This window comes from Passer domesticus, chromosome Z, assembly GCF_036417665.1.
Source record: "Passer domesticus isolate bPasDom1 chromosome Z, bPasDom1.hap1, whole genome shotgun sequence".
In the NCBI taxonomy this organism is placed as follows: domain Eukaryota; kingdom Metazoa; phylum Chordata; class Aves; order Passeriformes; family Passeridae; genus Passer; species Passer domesticus.
The window spans coordinates 42,690,112-42,713,305 of record NC_087512.1 but is presented as its reverse complement, the minus strand read 5'-3'; the positions used below and the strand labels follow the sequence as shown (position 1 = coordinate 42,713,305).

The 23,194-nt window shown below is 37.2% G+C and overlaps 2 long non-coding RNA genes across 4 annotated transcripts in view; both read right to left on the bottom strand.

The window, feature by feature from the left end:
* The window catches only part of LOC135290633 (uncharacterized), a 137,853-nt gene that overhangs the window by 35,406 nt on the left and 79,253 nt on the right, over nucleotides 1-23,194 (bottom strand). The window lies entirely within an intron of this gene.
* Nucleotides 6,143-14,666, bottom strand: LOC135291065 (uncharacterized). Its single transcript, XR_010353930.1, has 3 exons — nucleotides 12,221-14,666; nucleotides 11,713-11,764; nucleotides 6,143-9,409 (listed from the first exon to the last, which is right to left on the bottom strand). It is a non-coding gene; the product is annotated as an uncharacterized LOC135291065 (long non-coding RNA).

Here is a 23,194-nt window from a genome sequence, read left to right as displayed (position 1 = left end):
ACAAATGCATTAAGAAAACCCCAATCAGAATCACTCATAGAGAAATATATAAAAAGTGCCCTCTACAAAAGACTAGAAAAGGAGATACTAGCATTTTATAACGTTTATACTGTGTGAAAAATCTGACTACATAACAAAGTTTTATTCTTATGAGACCAATGGCAGCTTCTCTCGGTTATACATTGAAACTGGTGATTCCTTAAATATTGGCCTAAACAACATAACAATCTCAGAACATTTCTTTATGGTGAGATAAATAAAGTTAATTGGTTTAAAATTTTTATTTATGCATCAGGGAAAAGGTAAAATCCATCCAAAGGTACATTTAAAAAATGAAAAGATCCTTTTCAGAGAATATACCACTATCAGATAAAGGCAGTATCAGAAATGTGATGTATCTGAGTACTTCTATCAACCCCTTGCTTGTTTGCTAAGACATTCAGGTGAGCCTACATTTGGAGAAATGAAGATTTATTTCTGTAATTAAAGCACTCGAGTGGAAGCACTGTCTCTACCACAGAATCAGTGTATGTATAGCTTTAGGTAAGACTGCTTTTCAATCCCTCTTGTAAAACTGGGGTAGCATTTCTCTTATCCAGTCGTTTCAATCAGCAACTGTTCATGCACGTTTGTTTGTTACTTAATATATAAAGTGCCATTGCTCCACAGGTTAATAAAATTTAATGGTAGCTTCTCTGAAAGGCCCCAAACTCCATCCAGAAAACTAAGGCAAAGGGAGGGCTTCCTTTTATATGCAGTCATTATGGTTAATTAAAGTATAGCCTGCACTGCTAAAGAACCATTTCCACTGAATAGCAATTCCACCAGGAGGAAAATACATCTGAGTGCTGATGATGCCACCTGCTTATCTATTAAACCTCAAGTGCCAGCTTTTGTTCCACAAGCCCACCACAGAGACCTTCCTCTGGGGCAAAGCACCGGTGTGTGATGTGACAGATTTTGTCTGACTGCAGGGCAAGCAGGACAAGCCCATAGGGTAAACCTGGGTCAAGTGCAATTCCATTTCATGAAAGATACAGGCTGAACTGATCCGAATTGTTTCAATACTCTCGAATCTACCTCTAAGATATTTTCACAAATTGAAACGTTTCTGCTTGCTGGTAAACTCTGGATTAAAAGGTCAGAATATTAAGGAGTTTCACGATCCGGAAATAACTGGTTTTGACGTGCTGCTCTAACAAAGCTACAATTCTCTTCTTCCACCATGATGTATGTAATTCTGTTCTGTCCTAGTTCCCAGAACTGGAGGTAAACAAAACCACATTAGAACGATACTTACAGAGGGCAGGATGCTTTCAGCAATGTTAACATCAAGGTTTTATGCAGTTCAGACTTCTGAACCATGCATTTTTTTCTGGGCATTCAGTGTGGTTTATTTTTAAATCTTCATGGATTTAAAAATAAACCATACTGAATGCCCATGGAAAGCTGTCTTCTCCTTTCCTCTTTCATAACAAATCAAGACTCCTCATCCTCATTTTGATGGCTTTTAATCTAATACTAGCTTCTACTCTAGACAATTGTGCATTACAGTAATTGAAAATGCAAAACAGGAGTACATTAGCTGCAAAAGCAGAGAACTGAGGTTCTCAGTTCTCTAATTATAGCTGAGTTGAACACAGTTGCTTCATAGATTTTTTTAAGCATTTCTGATTTTGTTCTCATCATTGAGACATCTATGAAAAGAATAATAGCAGAAAAAAATAAAATGGAGCATTCAAATCTCAGCAGGACGCAATTCAATTTAAATATGCCATAACTTTGGAAAATTACACATGTATTTAGCAATGCAAAAATACCTGAAATTGTTTTTGTGTTTAATCGGCTTCACTTTTCATTCTTGTTGCATCCATTATAGACTTAAGGAAAATAGCACTATTTTCTTGAATTAATTTATAAGCCTTGACACACAAGTTTCTTTCTTGATTAGTTCATCATGTTTCTGGATATATTTTTGCATATATTTGCAACTTAATATGCAAAGACCACATTAGGGGAAAAAAACCCACAAACAAAAAAAACCACTTTGTAACTCTCACCTAACAAGAAAAAGAATTAGATATCTGTAGAAAAGCATAAGTACAAGGTTCATTTACTCTGTAGTGAATGTGAAAGTTTCATCATATGTCTTTTATCTGCCATACAGTCTTCCAGATCTTCCAGGAATTTAACATATGATTTTCTTGAGTAAAAACAAGCAGTGGAGACAAACACATGCTTTAATACTAACAACATTTTTCTATTTTTTATATTCAAATTGATATATAATAGGCTAAAGACATCACAAAGGCAAAATTTCTAGTGTACCTGGACCAGAAAACTTAAAGGAACACTAAATATTTAGTTGGCAATTTTGGCTGAAAGTACATTTTTTTTTTTTACAAGAAAAAATCGCTGTCAAAAAAATTGTCAAAAAATATTAGTTGACAAAAGGCATTGAAGAACTTATTTGCCTGTCCATATGCAGTAGAGATAAAGGGAAGACGTAGTTATTTATCTGCCATTCCTATTCTCAATTTCACAATTGTGAAATTCTGGACAGAAGGGCCCACAGCAGCTCTGACCAAAGTCCACCCCTACCAGCATAGTCTCCAACACAGGGCAGGGGCAGATGGTGGCCAGCAAGCTGGCACTGCCCTTGAATATATTCACATTTATTTGTCAGTGATCTCCAACCCAGGGATGCTGTAATCTATAAATTGTGTCCTCGTGTTCAATAGCCCTGGCTAGTGTTTTCTTCTTTGTGCAGGAGCCTCTCTGTGAATGTGGATAATTGTGTTTATCTGGTAAAACCATACACGTCAATAGACCGAAATATCATGGACAGTTCACGCCTTGACTATAAGGTAGGTGAGGGAGAGGAAAAAAACATTCCTCTTTTTTTTTGAGGTTTGAATTTAATCATATTTACACTGTTTGAAGAGATAAGAATCTGGAATATGACCTCTGCGAGAAGATATAAGGGTATTCTAGAACCTCAAAACTATAAGATATTCAACTTCTGGAAGAGAAAAGTAATACAGGTGAAGGATCTACAATAAATATTTTCAACAAATCGAACACATTTATTGTGGATTCCTACAGAAAATCTTACACAACTACCACTGCATGCATAAAAAAGATGTAGAAAAACCTTAAGACCAAAAAACATCAACTTCTTAAGTCCCATAAGCAAGTACCTGTCCTACACAAATGGGAAAAAAGTTTGAAACCAAGTGATGATTTTTTCATCTGATACTGAATTAAAAACCAGAAAGACCAGGGATTGCTACTTCAATCTTGTACATCTGACATTCATTTTGTAGACAACTCTAAATCCCCAGCAGTCTGATCAAAACACAAATCTTGATCCTGTGCTAACACAAAGGCTGGTTATGAAACATTAGAGAAAATTATCCATTACAAATTATTTGGTTGGATGAGTGTTTTTCCTTGTATTTATTTAGATCATGACAGAACTTTTAAGAACTGGATTAATCTGGGGCTTAACTGTGAGCTACTTCTTTCTGTCAGTGTATGTTTTGAGGTAGTAATTTACTCTGCTTTTGCAACTAATGTACTCCTGGTATGCATTTTCAATTACTGTAATGCATAATTGTCAAGAGTAGAAGCTAGTATTAGGTTAAAAGCTGTCAAAATGAGGATGGGGAAATAACTTTAAACTCCGTCCTTTCACATTGGGAAAGTTAAAGTGTCCTCTGCTTCCACCTGTTGGTAAAAAAGCCCCCAAAACTCATAATAAAGCTAGTCTGCCTGCATGCTCTTCTACACAAATGCTTAGGGAGCAAAAATCCTCATAATTTGCTCTGACACAATTGCTGAAGATTTTTACAGTCAAGACAAGGCCACATGAAGTATGGTGAACTGTCGATCAAATGACCTCTGTTTTCTCACACATTGAAACTAATGCATGTGCCCTCTATCATGTCCTTGCTGCTAGAAGTCACTGTCCTTTAATTATCTAAGACCTTCAAAACAAAAACACATGTGATGAAACAGCAAATTCAGTTAAAGACAAAAAAACACATTAAAATAGTGAGCAGATCTAAATTTCTGAGATTTAAAATGAAGATTACTCACTCAGTTGGACTGCTGGTTCTTACAGCTTGCATTTCTTGTATATAATTTTATAATGTTATTATAATTGCATAATAACAATTTTCAGCAAATTGTTGATGTTCTGTTATTTGCAATCGACAGTGATGCTTTTTTGTTACAGCCTCCGGGTTTGCTGTTTTCTTGGAAAGCTGTCTTTACGAAGTGTGCCCCTGAATCTTACATTTTTATTAAAACATTTTTAGGCTGTTCTTACCTTTCAATCTGTTCTCCATTTTCTTCTCACCTTTCCAAGGTTTTCCATGTTATTAAAAATGTTCCTTGTGCATTTTGACATTGTGTATTTCTCATCCTACACCTTCTTTCATTTTCTTTCAAGAGCTATTCACTTGTGTGGCTTTCAGTTTTCTTTATCTCTTGAACTCTTTTGTTTTCTTTTTTCTTAGCATTAACATTTCTGTACAATTTTAAACCATTGTCTAAAATGAAATAATTTATGAACTTCAAAGCTGAAAAACACTATCAGCTTTTTTTTTAAACTGCTTTCAGTCAGGTTTTGACTTATATGACATTATAAAAAAATTTTAGTGCTCCTCCATCAAATCAGGGACAAAATTAGCAATCATATTTTCTACTAAATTCTCAAACTACCCAGTTCACATAGAAATTCCAAGCATTTTGTCCACCTCATCTTCCATAAGTCGTTGTTAGTTTTCTGCTAAAACATTGTCATACAGTTTCTAATGAATTCCCATACCATTTTATAAATATTATATGGTTTGAGGAGCTACTAATAAATGTTGGAACAAGAAGTAAATAGATTGTTATAGTGGGATACTATTCAGCATTCTGGATCAGGAAGAGAAATATAAGAAAAAACTTATTTAGGGAAATATTAGGGATGGTATTATTATGTAAGTACTGTTTTTCTATTTATTGAGCATACATGCATACCTTGCTTCCATTGCCTAGAATATACACTATGTTTTGGTGACTGTTCTTTTCCCAGTCTACTTTGGTCCTACTGCTAATAATTAACATGTTTTCTAGCAGACATCTCACTTTTGACATAAAACCTTTCAGTGGTTTCTGGGAAGATCAGGTAAAGGTCATTAAAATGGGCAGAAGAAAAGTGTGTACAATCCTTTATCACTTTTAGGCATATTGAATTCTTACAAACTACTGTATTTTTCTATCACATGGCATTTAATTATGGCTTGTTTTGTTAAGCAAATCCCAGATAAAATAAAAGTTTTTAAACTTTATGCTGCACAGGTATTCTGTATTGTTCTGCTAAGGCAATCCCTGCAACAACAGCTTCTATCTCAACAATTTAAGTGTTGGTTTCTAGGGAATCTCAGATGACCACAACTTGAACTTAAAACAACCGACCTTTGTGCAAAAGTTCTGTGTAATATGCGAAGTATGTAACATTCCAGTAATATTAGAGTGGCCATCAAAAACTTGTGGCTCTTCAGTCGAGTTCTGACTTCCCCCTAAGCAGTCTGATTTTATAAAAAACTCTGTGAAAACAGGAAAGCTCATTTTGTAACGGGTAGAGTGGCTGGGTGGCCAGTGTCTTCCAGTTTTAGAACAGAGGCTGTGTAAAAGGAATATGAAGGTTTTATTTCTAGCCAAGTTTCAACATATGTAATTGAGCATTAAGGAGCTTTTCCAAGAGATTTCCTGCTAACAGCAGGAGTTTTCTTTCTATGCCAAAAATGGCTTTTCTTTAATGAAAGTTGCATGATGTAGGGCAGAGAAAGCATGGAAACTAATCAAAGTAGGGTACTTTGAAAGATGTCAAATGAAAAGACCTGGAAGCACCTTTGAGAGAGAAAGTGCTCTAAATAGATATTCAGCTGTTCAAGAGACAGTTCAAACAGGATGAAAAAGGAACACAGCAGAGCTCCTCATCCTGCCACTTAGACCCAACTATATAATCACTTATGTTGTTCACAATCTGCTCACCTAAGACAATAAAAGAATTTCATGTACAAAATACTGATAAAAAACCACTGCAATCATCCATATACAGAATTATTTATTGAGATATTTAGCTATAACATGCTACTGACATGAACATATAAATCATGACTGTAGACTTTTTTCCTTCCTTTTTTGGAAAATTTTCAGAACCACCTTGAAATGCCAAAGAAACAATTAATTCATTGTGTATATCAAAACATTTTAACCAGTTGCATTTACTGAAGCTTAGCTGAAGAAATTTCACACTGGAATTGGATAAGATTTAATATCTGATCCTTGAAAAGCCACTGTTGGTGAACAGGAGGTAACTTTCTCTATTATGATGTAAATCAAGCTGAAAAATATTTTATCAATGAGTACACTACTTAAATTGCAGCCAGGCCTAGAGGCAACAACTGAACTGGACATTGCATAAACTTATATAAGAACAGGATATTTGTCCAAACACAGAATTAGGTGGGAAAAATCCCTATGTATTTCTGCTTGAGAATTCAGACTAACATTTTTTTCTGATTTCTTATAGGAATTCAATCAGTTTAAAATATACATAATTCACAACCTTATTTAAAAGATGTTCTGTATGTCTTAGAGAAGTGAATATCCAAGTCTATCTAAGTAAGTGTATTTCAGGTCAAGTAGTAAAAGATTCTCACACAAACTTCACCATTCCAGGTCTGTTCTTTATCCTTAGCAAGATACAGTCAGTTTATTTATGATAATTATTTATCTGGCAGGTTGCAAAAAAAGTAAAAAGTAAACTCACACAAAATGTACTTCAGCTAAACCATGCTCTATAGATACTATTGGTGTAGCTTGAATAATGAATGTATGAGATTTAGATGTCTGAGAACCAAGGAGACAAAAACAAAGGGAAAAAATCTACTCATTTATTTAATATTCATCAGTATTCCTCATGGATCAATTTAAAGATCTGAAACTACAAAAATAGTGACAGCAGTGGTCAGTCATTCTAGCAAGGAAATGACCTCTGAGGACCTTGAATTCTGTTTTATATCCTTGGACTTTAAGAGCACTATGCCACTCTTATTTAGGGTGGCTGCTGAAAACAAAATGGGATTTGACAGGTAGGACAAATGTGATAGTGTCTGCATGACATTCAGTTTGGTTATGAAATGAGTGTCTGAGAATTACGGATCAGCTCTGCATATTAGCAGAGAAGAGTACAGGACACTAAAAATACAAAGACACTGCAACACTGAGTGGACTCCAGTTTCTCCAGTTGCATGCTGGTTTGGAGAAACATTGAACGTGGCCCACACTGGATCAGTAAGACATACCTCAGGTGTAATGTAATAATGCCTCAGATTTCAGTGCTCTCAATTAGTACCACATCAATGTGGAACATCACAGTGACAATTTAAGTCACTATGTGAAGGGACTTCATGTATAAGTAAAAAAATGGGAGAAGAGAAGAAAATGGTATTTTTTTAACATCGGTAATCTGGCACCTTTCTGACTTACAAAAACCAACAGTCAAACTGCTAAGATGGCTCAACTGTGTCAATGTAAAGGCATTTGTCTTTTTTACAAAAATTTGAAGACTCACAAAATTTGTTGGCTTATGAAATCTGATAAATTTTAGTTTGTATTTTACATTATTTGTCCTCAAAGGAAGAGATTTATACTAAAACAGATATATCTTTGCTTAACTACTGCCTGTAGAACATAGATATTGTCACTAAAAGCATGGAATTTCAGGAGTTAGTTAGACACATGCTTCCTATTGAAACAATTTTTCTCCGTTCAGTAGACCTGGTAAATTTGGGCTGTGAAGTCTACCACCCAGTGCTGGCATCATACAGAGCTAGGGAATGGCAAAAGCATAAGCAAAAAAATTATAATTTCACTGGTGACAACTTCATACTAAAACCCAGTTTTTTAGAGACTTCTGTATAATGGAGCCTCAGGTCAACCATGATTTCTGATGTTTATCAAATGCCCAGAGTCTGTTCTTGCGTATACTTTCATTTGACCATAAGGCAGTAATTGAGACCAGATATCATTCACATTTGCAGGAGAACATGATGCTATTAGTAAAGCAGAAGAAACAAAATTAAGTCATTAGATTCAGGAGAGATGAGTGCCACCCTGCCAAACTCTGTGCCAATCTCTTTGCCAATGCCAGATGGTTTCCTTAGGAGGCTGTTCAATAGTCTCAGAAATCTCTCAGATTGCTGTCAATCAGGCCTGATTTTAATTTGCATTTTCATCCTGCTATTTTTATGTAGAGTTTTATGCTCATACACTCTTTGGATATTTATTTTTTTTAATTCCTTCTGAGCACCTCACTTCATGCATCACAAATCATCTGGTTTCAACATCCAGCCTGATTCTAAACAGTTTTCATGTTACATTGTATTATTTCAAAAAGGAACACAGTTAAATCACACATTCAGGTAAGGAGTTCAGCTATTTTTGACAGAGCAAAGTTATCTTTTTCTTCCAATAGCACTTAAAACCAGCAAGTCAGCCTGTAGAACCCTAAGTTACCTTTGACATCCCAATGCTTTCCTATTTAGGAAACAGGCTGAGAATAAGATTGATCACTGATTTTGCAATGTAATAACTGTGTAAAATTTTGGGTCTCACATTTATTTAATGGATTAGAAAGTCTGCTGTACTTTATCAACACTGCTAATGAACTCCAGCTGTATATCGAGAATCTAGACTATTTAACAGCCATTGAGTTTAAAACTAAGTCACAATTTGCTTTGATATGACTCTTTACAACTGTTTTTTGTAATGTGTACATGAAAAATCTGTCATACACCACGTGTCAGTCACATACATTTTTTTTCTTCCCAGAAGAGTTCTTTGTTGTAAAACTTTCTGTACCTTCTTTATTTTTTTTCAGATGACATACAGTCTTCTTGCACTAAATGTTACAGCAAGCAGAGTAGCATGAATATCCTCCAGTGTATTTTTAGACCTGCTCAGTGGAAAGGAAGGCATTTTAAAGAACCTAATCCAAGGACAAAAACTCTACCTACTGCTGAATGGGGACCCAGTCTGTAAGATAAACAATATATACATTAGGAATCATATGGCTGCAACATATACAACTGAAAACATGAATTGAAAAAATGGAACCTCTGTATGTCCAAAATTTGAAAAAGACTAGCCCAGGTATTGAGTCTTAGGCCTTTCTCCATTTCAGATGTCTGTCAAACCAATGATCCTATCCGAGTAAATAGCGGAATATCTCTCTCCCAGCTCTTGCTGTTCTACCATCAGAATGAAGCAGAACTGTATCAGGACTCGGGTAAGGCTTCCACAACCCTACATTCATTTTCACACATGATGATTATTAAATCCAAAAAATCTAAAGGAAAAAGTAAGGTTTAAGATTAGCTGAAAGTTGCATTAACCAATACTTTGTTTGCAAGAGGTAGAGAAATTATCACAATTGAGAAACAAGGATTTTCTTTGTCATTGGGGCAGGCAGGAAATTTACAGAAATAAAACAGGTGGTGGTTCCATGAAATTTCCTTTGCCATGATGCAGGTGAAGCATGACCATGCACAGCAAATATTTTAAGAGATCTCATTTCTATGTTTCACTTTCCAACACACAGTAACCTGTCCTGACTCCAAAAGCTTCTATAGAAAGACAGATAGAAAGCACAATTTCCTTGCTTGCATCCTTGTACATGGTATCTGCACTGCATTTCCTTGACAGCATACTTAGGATAAGTGCTTTTCAATTCAAAATGCACATGTCCAAAATGCACCTTCCTTTATTGTGACCCATAGCCAAGAAAAGTTTGTATTATTGAAAATTTCAGGTTAGTGGCTGTTCTGTTGATTAGTAGCTGGTTCTATTGTGATTGACAATAAAATTATACAAAATTTCTTATGCTGTTACTGCTACAAGCAAATACAAAATCATATTTTTGTTAGAAAAAGATCAATAATTTTTTGTATAAATCACATAAAGCACCAGGGAGGGTGGTTGTGACTGCAAGTGCATACACACCACTTACAGTGAAGTAAAGGTAGCATAAAACAAATTGAATCAAACAATCTGTTAGAAGGCATCTCCTTTGGGAACAAACACCCCACAAAAAAGAAAAAAAATCACAGTTTTGCCTTACTGTGGAGAAAAAGGTCAATAAAGGACTGAATTAGCCAAACTTTTTTAGCATAGAACTGGAACATCAATCATGACAAAAAATTTACCAAGTTTTAGGATTCTTTCCTCATTTTTTAATACATTATTTTCTAGATTGTATAAATATCAACTTTTTTCACAAAGGAGAAAAGCTAAGACAGAGGCACTTAAATTTGGAAAACACTGCAAGTGTTTAGATATTTATGGTCTGAACAACTGTATCAGAGAAGTCACAGTCACTAGCTAGGAGGTTCCTTCGGGTGAGAAAATCCTGGATCTATTATTATTGTTTGCCAGGCAGTAACATCACTTTTATGAATAATTCATGTTACATAACTGTCTTTCAGGTTTCTGTCAGAAATACTAATTACTTTGTTACTATAGTGCCAAAAGGGTCATTTAAAATTTATCACCGTAAAAGTCAAATTTCCTCCAAAGCAATGGCTAAAGACCAAGTCAAGTTCTTGATTTCTTGTTGGTGCATTTAAAGTGTAGAAATATAAACCAGTGAATGTCATGTAAGTCTTTTAAATAACCTGCATGGATCTTTGCTCTCTACAGAACTGCTGTGGTTAGTCACTGGGCTAAGCAAGGTGTTGTTTTACCATTGAATCCAAGTGAGGAAGGTAGCATTTCATTTGAACAGACAATAACAGACTCTATGCTTTCAGAGGCAAGTCTAGCATAATAAATCTCTGCTGAGACAATTGCACAATCCTTTCCAAGCTTATGAAAGTATCACTCAGTCACTTGATTAGCTGTCAGATGCAGTAATCAGTTCCTCAACAGTTTATAAACAGTAAATCAAATCACTAAGAACATTCAATGCTAATTTGTCAACTTTCCATATTCTCTACCACTGAGAACTGGGAAAAAAAGAAAAACAGTAGAGGAAATGGGATAGTGAAACACTCAGGTGCCATACAAGAATGCTTCATGTTTTGACATTTTTTTGTTCTAGGCTGGATCACCATGAAGAAAAAACATCAGATGAGACAAGAATTCAGGAAGATTGTTAGGGCCACAATTGCTATGGGAAACAACTCGTAATAAGCTTCAATATTTACAGTAATTTTAAACAAATAACCTTTAATTTATAATTATTTTTAGTAGACCACAGGGTTTTTTAATGTAAAATTACCTCAATATTTAATTTCGTAAAGCTTGATATTAGGAGTGGGAAAAAAAAAAGAGGAAAACAATTAAATAAACCAGATATGGTTCTTTTACTGAACTAGTAGCCTGTGATGTCTGTAGGGAAAGATCAGAAAAGTAAAGAAATACTCTTAATATACAGGAAGTATATAAAGAGATTATGAAATAGAAAAAGCATACTGTTTGAAAATGTGATCTTGATTGCTATATTTCAAAACAGATGGAATGTCTTTCACTTTTCTGGTATTTATTTAAGTAATATATTATGTCATAATAAATCTGCTGTCAGAAAGGAAATTAATCTATAGAGGGCTCTTCACTGAGAACAGCTTAGGTATAAAAAGGTATAAAACAACAGACGTTATTTACCATCAAAGATCTAAATCTCTCTTTGAAAGGATTCTCTAGAAATCTGCAAGACAAAAAAACTGATTACAACAGAATCTACTTGACTATGTACACAAGTTTTACTTCTATTTTCAGTTATAAAATGTGAGGCCATTCAGGCACAGGTTCAAAGAATCCAAATAGAATTCTATTTTATTCTATTATCTCCGTTAATATTGATGTTATCTCTCAGAGTTCCAAAGTCAGATACTTCATATATATACCCCAGGAACGTCTTATCTCTGACTATCTTCAGCAGCACTGAAATTTGTGAAGGTTAAATTAAAAAAAAAAAAAGATCAGTAATTAGGACTTGTTTAGTCTTGGGCTGAGACATTACTTTTGGTGTCTAAGACAAAAATAAAATCAAAATCCCATAGCAGAGGGGCTTGCTAGCAGAGGCTAGCAAGAGAAGTGAAACTAATACTACTCAGCTCAGGACACTGAAATAAAATCTGATGCATGAAAGACAATTAATTACCATCTATTGATGTGTTGCTTGATGTGTTGCATCATTATAGCACATTAGCATTTCTTAAATCCTTTTAGTGACTTGTCCAAACAATATTCCTGGGAGGCAGCATCTCAGTGGGAAGAGAAATGCATTATTAAGGAAAACCATTACATTTCCATCTATTTTCAGAAGCATGACTACAGTCAGAGGCCTTGCTGTCAATGGTAATTTTAGTAGTCATTACTCATGGCACTGTAGCAAGGCAATATCAATACCTCTTTTCCCTGACACTTTCTATCTGCAGTATCAAAGAAAATACCAGAAGTGTTTCCTGTGCAAGCCTATGTTTCCTCTTATTTCTACCCATGTGACCAGCATTACCATCAGTAAGCCAAGTTTCCACCACCTGTTTATAACAATACCATTGCTAAGTCGTTCTGAAATAGTCACTAGCTAAAACAAAGTCACTAGCTAAAACAAAGAAGCCACACATTGCATGATAAGAGAGCACTGAATTTCCATTTTAAGAACTACATTTGATAGTAGATGTGACCTCTTTTAGTCTAATATGTGAAATACTTTTTTCAGTTGAACACTAAGGAAGGAAACTAAAAAGACACATCAGTATGTGAATAAACACTTAACAAAAAAGGAAAATATCATTTAAGTTTTATTGCAATCAGAAATAGTTCCTCAGTGTACAGTTTAAAATTTTCCCTTGGTTTTGTTTTAGGTCTTTTGTTCACTGCCATTCCTTTAATTTAAAGACTAGAAATATTTCCCCTATACAGTAGTATTGTGTCATTAGCTTATTGCTACATTGACAACAGTGCCAATTTTCTTGTTCAAAAATAATAATATTTACCCCTTAATAAACCAAACAGTAGGAGAATAAGAAAAATAAAACACTCCAGTATAATCCACAAGTTTTGGTTAGATATGCTTAATTAAGAGATAACTAGAGACAATGATAGGCCTAGTAATGATGTGGAAACCATGACACGTGCAGGCATTGGAGAAATTCATAGAGGACTGTCTCCTGTGAAAGGGACTCCACACTGAAACAGGGGAAGAGTATGAGGAGTCCTCCCCCAGAGGAAGAAGAGGAGCAGAGACAGTGGGATTGACTGCAACCCCCATTCCTATTCTCCTGTGCTGATGGAGAAGAGTAGCTAGAGAATCAGGAATAAAGATAAGCCTAGGAAGAAGGGAGTGGGAGAAGGAAGGTGACACCAAATATGTTCATCCAATTTCTACTGTAACTTTAGTAGAAAGACACTATGACTAGAAACTTCTAGAAGAGAAGACACTGTCTGTGGACATTTAGCAGAGAATAAAGGCATGCAGAAATTGTTCTCCAAGCAAGGATGTTGGAACATCTGGTTTAGGAATGCAGCTACAGCCAAACAAGGACTGAGTTTTGGAACCTGGGGAACATGGGGAGAGGTTTTATGGTAATAAGCAAATTATAATATATATATACATATATATATATGTATGTATTGACTGTATATTAGCAACACACTTGTAGAAATCGAAGAGCATGTTAGAAGAAGTGATCCCCCATGCCCTTCCAGGTTCTGAAATAAAGGATGCCTCTTTAACATAAAAAAAATGGTGTTAGGAGTCTAATTCCGGTTTTCAGAGATTTGGTCACAAAGGTGTTTTAATATTTGGCTTTGTTTCTCATTATCCTACTTTGATTTTAATAACAATAAATTAAACTTCCCAAGTTTAAATTTCGCAAATTTAAGCCTGTTTTGCCCTTGATGTTAATTGGTGAGTGATTCCTCCCTGTCCCTCTCTGGACCCATGAGTATTTAATTACATTTGCTGTACCATGTCCAGCTAAGGAGTGATAGGGAGCTTTGGCAGGCACCTGGGGTCCAGCCAGGGTCAATCCACCACAGGTAATAGGTGTCGTAAATTAAAAAAAGCAGGAGGAGGACACAGCCAAGCACAAGGTAAGAAAGAAAGAATTTGCTTCATGGTTGATGTTACCATCATCATCACCTTCGTTAAATTTTGTTGCCAGGTTTAAAGATATGCAGTACAAGAATGTACAGTACAAAAATGCATGAGTATAAAGACAGGCAGAAAATAAGCAAAATAAAAATCCACAATAAACAAAATTAAAATCCACAGAACATGCCAGAAGGATGAATGATCAGGGACAAAAGAAAATTAAACATTGATTCTTTATCTTTGCCAGTACAGCAATAGCCAGAAGCCTGACCCAGACATCTCAAAGCTAGCCATACGCTGCATGTGAAACAGCTGAGAAGACACCTCGGCTTCTTCTGCAAGAAAAGCTTTGTCATAGATATTTTATGCCTTGAGCAAAACCCACCATATCTTTCTTCATTCAACAGAATGCCCAGAAGCAGACCAGTGCATTGACGCCTAAGGCAAAAAGAGGGGAAGAGGCAGGGGGAGAGGAGGAGAGGGAGAGGAAGAGGGAGAGGGAGAGGGAGAGGGAGAGGGAGAGGGAGAGGGAGAGGGAGAGGGAGAGGGAGAGGGAGAGGGAGAGGGAGAGGGAGAGGGAGAGGGATTTCTAACTGAACTGGTTTTTTGGGTTTTTTTATATTGCATGTTACCAGCTTTGTCAGCCAAATCCATCCAACTGTCTGTTATGTTTTGTTAGATTTAGGAAAGTGCTGTAGGCCATCAGAATAAAAAAAGTACCTTTTGCAGATATCAAGCATCTCCGTTTGAAAGGATTCAGTTCTTGAAATTCAGCTTTTCAGACATGCATATAGAAAAAAATTGCTGGCATACAATCTTTGATGTCCAAAGAAAGATAATTTCTGCACTTGTAATGACTAAGCTCATTTATGGTTACGTATAATGTATGTATACACAATTTCAAAAAACCTTCCTGGCTTTTTGTGTCTGCTACTGTTCTGTTCAGTTACTTGAATAAACCCTGCATCACAGGGTGAAAAAATGTTCATGGTGTTAAACCAAATCAGGATCAAAGTAGTTTATTGATTTATTAATGGCATGTAATTAACTGGCAATCAATGAGCTACACAGAGATTAGTGTCAGTGATGTAACTCATAAACCACACACTGCAATCCCTTCAGAAAACGCTGATAAACATCCCCAACCTCTCAGCATCCCTGTGTTACTAATCCCAGGCAGTGCAATCCCCGCAGCTCCTCTGGAGAAGCCCCAGGCCATGGAGGCTCGCCCTCCTGCGCTCCCTGGCTGCGAACTCCGGGCTGGAGCTGCCGGGAGAGCCCCGCGACCCCGGCCCCGGCCTCGCCCCGGCCCCGCCGCTCCCCGGCCCCGCGGGCGGGAGCGGAGGAGAGGCTGCTCACAGCAGCCCGGGAGAGGCCAGGACAGCCCGGGTGACTTGTGTGGTGTCACACTGAGCTCTGATGGCATCTGCTCCGGCAGCACCATCCCTCCTGCCACTGCAGCCCTCCTGCTCCTCCTAGGCCTCTCTTTAGGCTGACTTTTTTTTTTTTTTTTTGTTCTCCCCTCCCCCCCCCCCCCCCCCCCCCCCCCCGAGATCTTTTTAATTCCCTAAATGCTGTTGAATCCAGCCAACTGTCACAATCTCCAGCCTGACTACTTATTCATTGTTTCAGGGGCAACACTCACTGTGGATTTTAAATCTGTGATTTAAATACACCACGCTGTCTGAGAGTCTCACATTCCTACCTGTTCTGCTCTTGTTGGTTTGCCAAATGTAGGTACTGTGAAAACTCTGCAAGTCTACAACAAATTTCCCATTAATCTCAGACAAAATTGGCAGTCTTTCTGGGTCATGGAGTCTATGCTGCTTCATTCACTACATCGAATAATCACTTCTGTACAGAAACAGATATTTAAATACTATTCTCAACAGATGTTTTGGAGGCAAAAAGAACTGCAGATTCCTTCTTTTCATTAATATGTACAACTTCGCACTAATATATAAAACAGGATATGAAACTTTACTCTTTTTCTTAAAGAAAACACAATAACTCATTTTAGATTGAAATGTGACATTTGACCATTTTGTTTCACTTGGGCATATTTCATACACTTCTAAATAAATTTGGACAGAGAAGAAAATTCAATTTGTCTTTTGTTTGATCAATGATAAGATTCTCATTAAAAAATTAGGCATATGAAGTGGAAGATAATATCTTTAATAGCAACACTATGAATATATATAAAAGCACTAGATAATTCTTTCCTTCAGTGTTTTAGTTTATGTACATAAAAGTGGCTAAAATACAAACAAGAAATTGGATAAACAGAGTTATATTGTTTTCCTTTGATTTCATGCCCATCCAATATAGTAAGCAAAACAGAATTCGATGTCAGAATTCTAAAGGTTCACAAGGAACATGCAAGTCATTGAACTAGTCTAGCATCAGCACACAGTGCCAAGAAAATAAAGCACTCTCTGGGGCAGTGACACTGTCACCATCAAATTCACTATTCTGAAACATTAGGTTTTAACCCATTGCAAACCACTCAGTAACACCAGCAGACGTGTTCAGAACTTGGTATGGAAAACCTATGGTGTACCAAGTTGCAGTACAGGGAATTCAAGATAGGCACAGAGTCTTCACTTTGCTGAAAAGCATATGAACTAGATAACTGAATTCTCACCAGCTGGGAACTGCCAGTCACTGTAGGATCTTAGCAAAGCTCCAAAGATCTTTTGCTAAGCTGATCTTAGCAAAAAAAAAGCTCGTTTTGAAGTAGGTGCTAGAAACTTTAATTGGATTCGTTATATAAAAATGGTAAATTATCACTTCTTGATAAAAGAAGTGGCAAAACCATGTGCATTCTAGTGCTGTTAATCAGCACACAGTGTATGAAAAATCAATGCATGCATTTGGAAAATTTACCTCTCAGCCTCACTGTTCTTTTAACATTGCTAAATGAGTTAAGACCAGCCCCTGAATAGGAAAAAAGTAATCAGGAAAGAAAATGAAAGTGGATTTATTTTAAGTTTTTCATCAATTGCTTTGCACCCTTTGGCTCAGTGACACCTCTTTCCATGTAATAGTGTTGCACAGACAGCTATCACATCCTTCTAATGAGATCACAGTCAGACCAGCCCTTTATCAAAACTGTCACTGAAAAGAAAGATCCAGCCCTACTACTTTGTTAAGAATATACAATGATTCTGTTACTGTGGTATATTTTAGAATTGCATATGGATGATAAACACAGAAATCTAGCCATTAAATGCATACTAGTGTCTGACTTTACTGATTTAGAAAAGTTGCAAAGTTTTAGCTGTATTAATTTCTCTCGCGAGCAGTCAGAACTGTTAGGTTTTGCCTAAAGAATAGAAGGCCTTCTGAAAGCTGAAGAGCACAAATGTTCCTTGCCTTCTAACCACTCTACAATTAATGCAGGACGGCTGCTGAAATAGATGAAAAGAAGTAGGTGCATGAAAAACCTCCAAGGTAAAGTCATTTAGGATGACCCAGATGGTAAAAGATCTTTAGCTAGAAACACAGCTGCTGCTGTACATGAAAATACTCCTCTCTGATACTAGCTTTAATCATAGTTGGGGTAATAGGAAGGTACTGGTAGCTTTTTAAAAGTGGCATCACATAAAAATACAATGCATCCTGGAATCAGGTTCCTAATGCTGATACTCATCAGGCAGCAGAGGACTGTCATGATAGTTTCTGGTGTGCTATTAGGAAGACTACTGAAGCTATTTTTTGCTGTAACTGCAGGTCTGGATTGCATTTACACAGAACTGAGAGAATCATTGTCTCATGAAATCACTGATAAATGTCTTTTGCCTGGAAACACTCTACATTCTGTTTAAAAGCAGAGCCAAACAGAAGGCTGGATGGAAAGAAGCAGAGGTCTAGAAAAAATGGATATACAAGTAAGAAAAGCTCTTAAAAATGAGTTTTAGGTATCTCTGACTTTAGGGAAACTGAAAAAGGTCTACGTCACACAGACTCTAAATAAGCTTTTTCTCAGTATTAAAACTGTGCTACAATTATACAGCTTTCTCTTTCCTTTACTCCACCTTCACCAAACTGAAATATTTGCTTACTTGAGAAAACTTCTAAAAAACTTCTGAAATTTCAGTTAAACTTCTGCAATCAGATGCCCTGGTTTAAGGCTGCAAAAATTCCAGCGGATTGTTGAGAGTGCCTGAGAGAACTCAGTTGCTCTCCTATTTCAGTTTGGTTAAATGCAGCAGGGGGAAACAGCCTTACTTTTTCCCTCATATATGAGACACTACAGACATCTGACAGTGAAAACATGAAAAGACAGCAACATTCTAAACAGGCTGCAGTTTGTACTTTTTACATTTAAAATTATTAAAAAGAAAGGAGTTGGTATCTGTAGCTCACATAGCTTCTCTCTTTGATCAGTGCATGAAAACATTTTCCTGGAAAAGTTACATTAAATGCATCAGGACAGGAAAATTCTGCCATCCCACAGAGATAACACTGTAGGAATGAAGATTGTTTGCCCTATTTTGCTTACATAATCCATCGTTTTCCTCTGAGAAGACAAATAAAAGTATTAAGTATGTAATTTACTTTTCTGTATTGTGTTTGGAGTGATTTTTGGGAGGTTTTGGGGGTTTTTTTAAATTTTTATTTTACTGATCCTGTATGTCCGTGAACTGCTGTGTAATTCTCAGCCAATTTTACTTCAAGTTACCATTATGAATGAATTTTGTCAGTCTGGTGTGTGATCTACTTAATGTTTCTTTGATGGGCTGGGTGAGTCTTGTGATCTATTGCTTCTCTGGTGACCCAGGACTAATGTCTTACAAAGGATTTTCGTGCCAGATAAGAGGAAGGGCTGGTAAGAAGCAGATCCTGCAGAGGTGGGGTAATGCTTTTTATCCTGCCTGCTTTCTCCCTCCCGATAAGACTGGCACTGCAAAACTACCCCCTGCCCTAGGGGAAATATCCGGGCTCACAGGTAAGCCAGAAGACATTCCTCCCTTCTGAGTGGTACAACTGCATCTGACAGTGTAAAACTCCCCTCACCCCCAGCGGAAAAATAAATCAGGGTGTTCCCAGTAGGTTGTGGATGTACATAATCCATCAAACTCTTTGTTGTGCTACCCTCCCCCTCACTCTCAGAGGATCAAGACTTTGACAATCACTCCAACCACCAATAGACATTGAATCACAGCTATCAGGTCTTGTTGCTGGATCTACTGGTGGTGGTACCTTTCCTCTTCTCTATCTACTCTTGTTCTTTCCCCTTCTTTCTTCCTTTTCCTTGTATATTTTCTTCATTATATTTTTTTGTGGAAAGACAGCTATATGACTCACTTCTGTTGCAACCAAATTTATTTAAAAATAAATTTGCTTCATATATACATCGTGTCATATCCCTGCAACCACCCCAAGGGACTTATTAATGAGAACCTCAGTTGCCCTGACTCAAAGATGGGCTGTAACATGGTGCATACAGGGTGAGAATGTATATGCAGTATTTCCTGGGAGAAGCAAAGATGTCCTTGAAATTGATGCAGAACATCATAATTAGGATACCATTCAGAGTTACTTTGTGGAAGAATATCTATCTTTGCACAAGAAAATCAACTCTATTTTCCTTATGTAGAATCATAGGGTAACTTAGATTACTACCTTTAAGATCGAGTCCAGTCATTAACCCAGCACTGCCAGGACCATCATTAATCACTCTCCTAAGCACTACATAGGTTTTGCACACTTTCTGGAGCCTTCACCAGCTCTGTTGCCCTTATCTGGACACACTCCAGCACCTCAAAGTAGTCCTTGAACTCAGGGACCCAGAACTGGACACAGTATTTGAGATGTGGCCTCAACAGTGGGAGTTCAGCGGGACAGTCACTGCCCTTGTCCTGTGACAATCACTGCTGGCCACACTGTTGCTTACACAGGCCAGGATGCCATTGCCCTTCTTGGCTGCCTGGCACAGCTGGCTCCTCTTCAGCCTCTGTTGACCAGCAGCCCCAGGGCCTTTACCACCAATCCTGTAGTGTATGCCCATGTTATGGATACAACTCGTTGCCAATTTATTTAGCCTCTCTTAAATAAGAGTTTTTTGTTGCTAAAAACAAAAAAATCAAAACAAAAGGGACATATGTGATATGTTTTTTGGAACTTTCTCATAGTTCTTAATTGATCCTTTTTCTTCACTATTAACCAGACCACATATTCCCCACATAGCTTTTGCATGCGGAAAATATCAGCATTAAATAGGTCCAGTTTTATAATGCTCATCTCAAAGAAGTGAAATCTGTGTGAAAGAATCTGTGTATTCAGGACTGCACCAACACAGGATAGCACCACCACACATCCCATCCCAGCAACAAAAACCTTTCCCACCACTCCCCAAGTTACAAACATTTATATATACTCCTTGATAACAAGGAGTCCCTGCGGTCCAAAGGATCTCACTGCCTTGGTAGTAAATGTAGGGACATTTATTGCAAGCAAAATACAATTAAAATAATTGAATAAATCCTCACTAGATGATTATCCCAAAGGGCTGAAAGATGCTGAGGGCTGGAAGTGTCTTCAAATGCTAGCAGTAAGGAAAGAGACCCTACTGTTTTGATCCATGTCTTTCTTTCTACTCTCTGAGACCTTCCTCAGCAGTGTCAGGGCAGGATACCTATGGTACACAGCCTCACCCAAATTACTGTTCAGGAATTGAATTTGACCATACTGCAGCAACACAACAGCTCAAAAGCTCTGGCTTACTGTGGACATACCAGTTCCATGTGAGTCATCCTACAATGAGAAAAAGAATGATTAGCAGGAGGATCTGACTCCTGAATCTGCCTGCCTACAAAACTATTTCCTATAAACCATGCTTACTGCAGCAAAGACCATTTTTTCTCTTCATATTGAACTCTCCATTTCCCCCTCACTTCTCCAGAAGAAAAGGGGGTAAAAAAAAAAAACAAACCAAAACAAAACACCAAAGCCCCCACACTCCTGTAGTTTATAGGTTAAAATCCCCAAATGAAATATGCTTGTAAAAAAGAACTCTTCAAAATGAATGTGAATCAAACCTGTATTATATTGGTAACAGCTGACCTTGCAGTATCAAGGTGTCCTGGGACACCAGACTTTAAGGAGCTGCACCTTCACCTATGAAAATTGCCTCAGTCAATGAAGTGAATCTTCTTTTTTTTTCTTCTTTCTGAAGGCAGCTATGGTTTATGGCACAATGTCTCACTAGTATGAAAATTCAAATGATTGCACATATCAGGGATTATTAAATCGCACAAGTCATATTTTATTTTCCTAAGGAAGACTCTAACCCTCTCCAGTACTCCAGATAAGATTAGTACTATTGAAAATAAGAAAAAGGCTAACTCAGAGATTCTTGCCTTGGAACTGTAACATTATGGAAGGAATATTTTAAAATAATCACTGAATTGCTAATCCAAAAATTACTACCAATAACAGGTTGTATTCTTTTGCTCTTTTAACGTCTCTATAAATAGATTACAATCTGACTGGATACATTCCATCTCTGAGCTTCAGTTCATTTATGTATGGGATAGACTTTGATACATGTGTTGTTGAGAATAGTAAGGATAACAACAGAAAGATATCTAGAATGAGGACCAGTCTCTTGGTTTTCAAGTAGGATGGGAAACCAGATGTTATTTTTGAAATTCAGAGCACTTGCCTTTATTGATAAAGGATGGTATCTCATCTGGCAGAAGAAAATCCATCACACTTTGTACAAAGGATCCTGTTCACAATTGTATCAGAGGACAGTAACACTCATGTCAGCATCTTTCTTATCCACTCTTTTGGCCACTCTTAGCAGATATATCATTATTTTGAGGTACCCAAGCTGCCCCAAAATGTCTAATGAAAGAATAGAAATGAGAAAGCAGTACCTGCACTGCTACACTGGGTAGTTCTAACAAATATTCACATTTTAATAACATATTTTGCAGAATATAAAGACATTACTGTTGATTATTCTAAGACATAGTCAAATTCAAATGTATGAATTTAAATTCTTGGTTTGTTCTCTTTCAAAGGAGATACTGCATTGTTAACAATGTCTTGTTACTAGGTTTAGGCAAAAGTTAAACTAATATGCAAATAGACACTAACTCACTAATAGCACTTGAACTACCCATAAGTTCATATTCTGATAATAAAATGAGCTAAAATAGAGAAGGGGGCAGCTCTGTATGACTGATTTTTCTGTTTCAACTGAATGTTTTCACTGGAGAACTGCAGCTCTGTGAAAGAACAGACACACAACTATAAGCAAAAAATTATATCCTACAGGGAGAAATTTACGTTCAGAATGAAGTGTAAAACAAAAAAAAAATAGCTATTTTTTTCATTAATGATGCTACTGCATGAAATTTATACATCATACCAAAGGACAGTGTAGTGTGTTGGCCCTGGTTGGACACCGAGTGCCCACAAAAGCTGCTCTGTCGCTCCCATCCTTAGCTGCGCAGGAGAGTGAAAATATAATGAAAGGCTTGGGTGTTGAGATAAAAGCAGGGATGGGTCACTCACCAATTACCATCACAAGCAAATTGAATCAGAGAAGGATAATGAGAAATAAAACCAAAATTTTAAACGTCTTTGTCCAAGACCTCCCTTCTTCCCCGGCTCCACTTTAGTCCCAGTTCTCTACCTCCCATTTTTTGGCACCAGAGGTGCACAGGAATGGGGGTTGTGGTCATTTCAGGCAGTCTCTGCTGCTCCTTCTTTCTCTTCCTCTTCTCCTGCTCCAGTGTGGGATCCCTCCCACAGGAAACAGTCCTCCACTAACTTCTCCAATATAAATCCTTCCCATGGGCTGAAGTTCTTCACAAACTGCTCCAGTGTGGATCCCTTCCAGGGAGTGCCATACTTCAGGAACATACTGTCCTAGTGCAAGTGCCCCACGGGGCCACAAGTCCTGCCAGCAGACCTGCTCCAGCCTGGGCTCTTCTCTCCATGGAGTCAAGGGTCCTACCAGGAGTCTGCTCCAGCACAAGCTTCCCGCATGGTCACATGCCCCTTGGTACATCCACC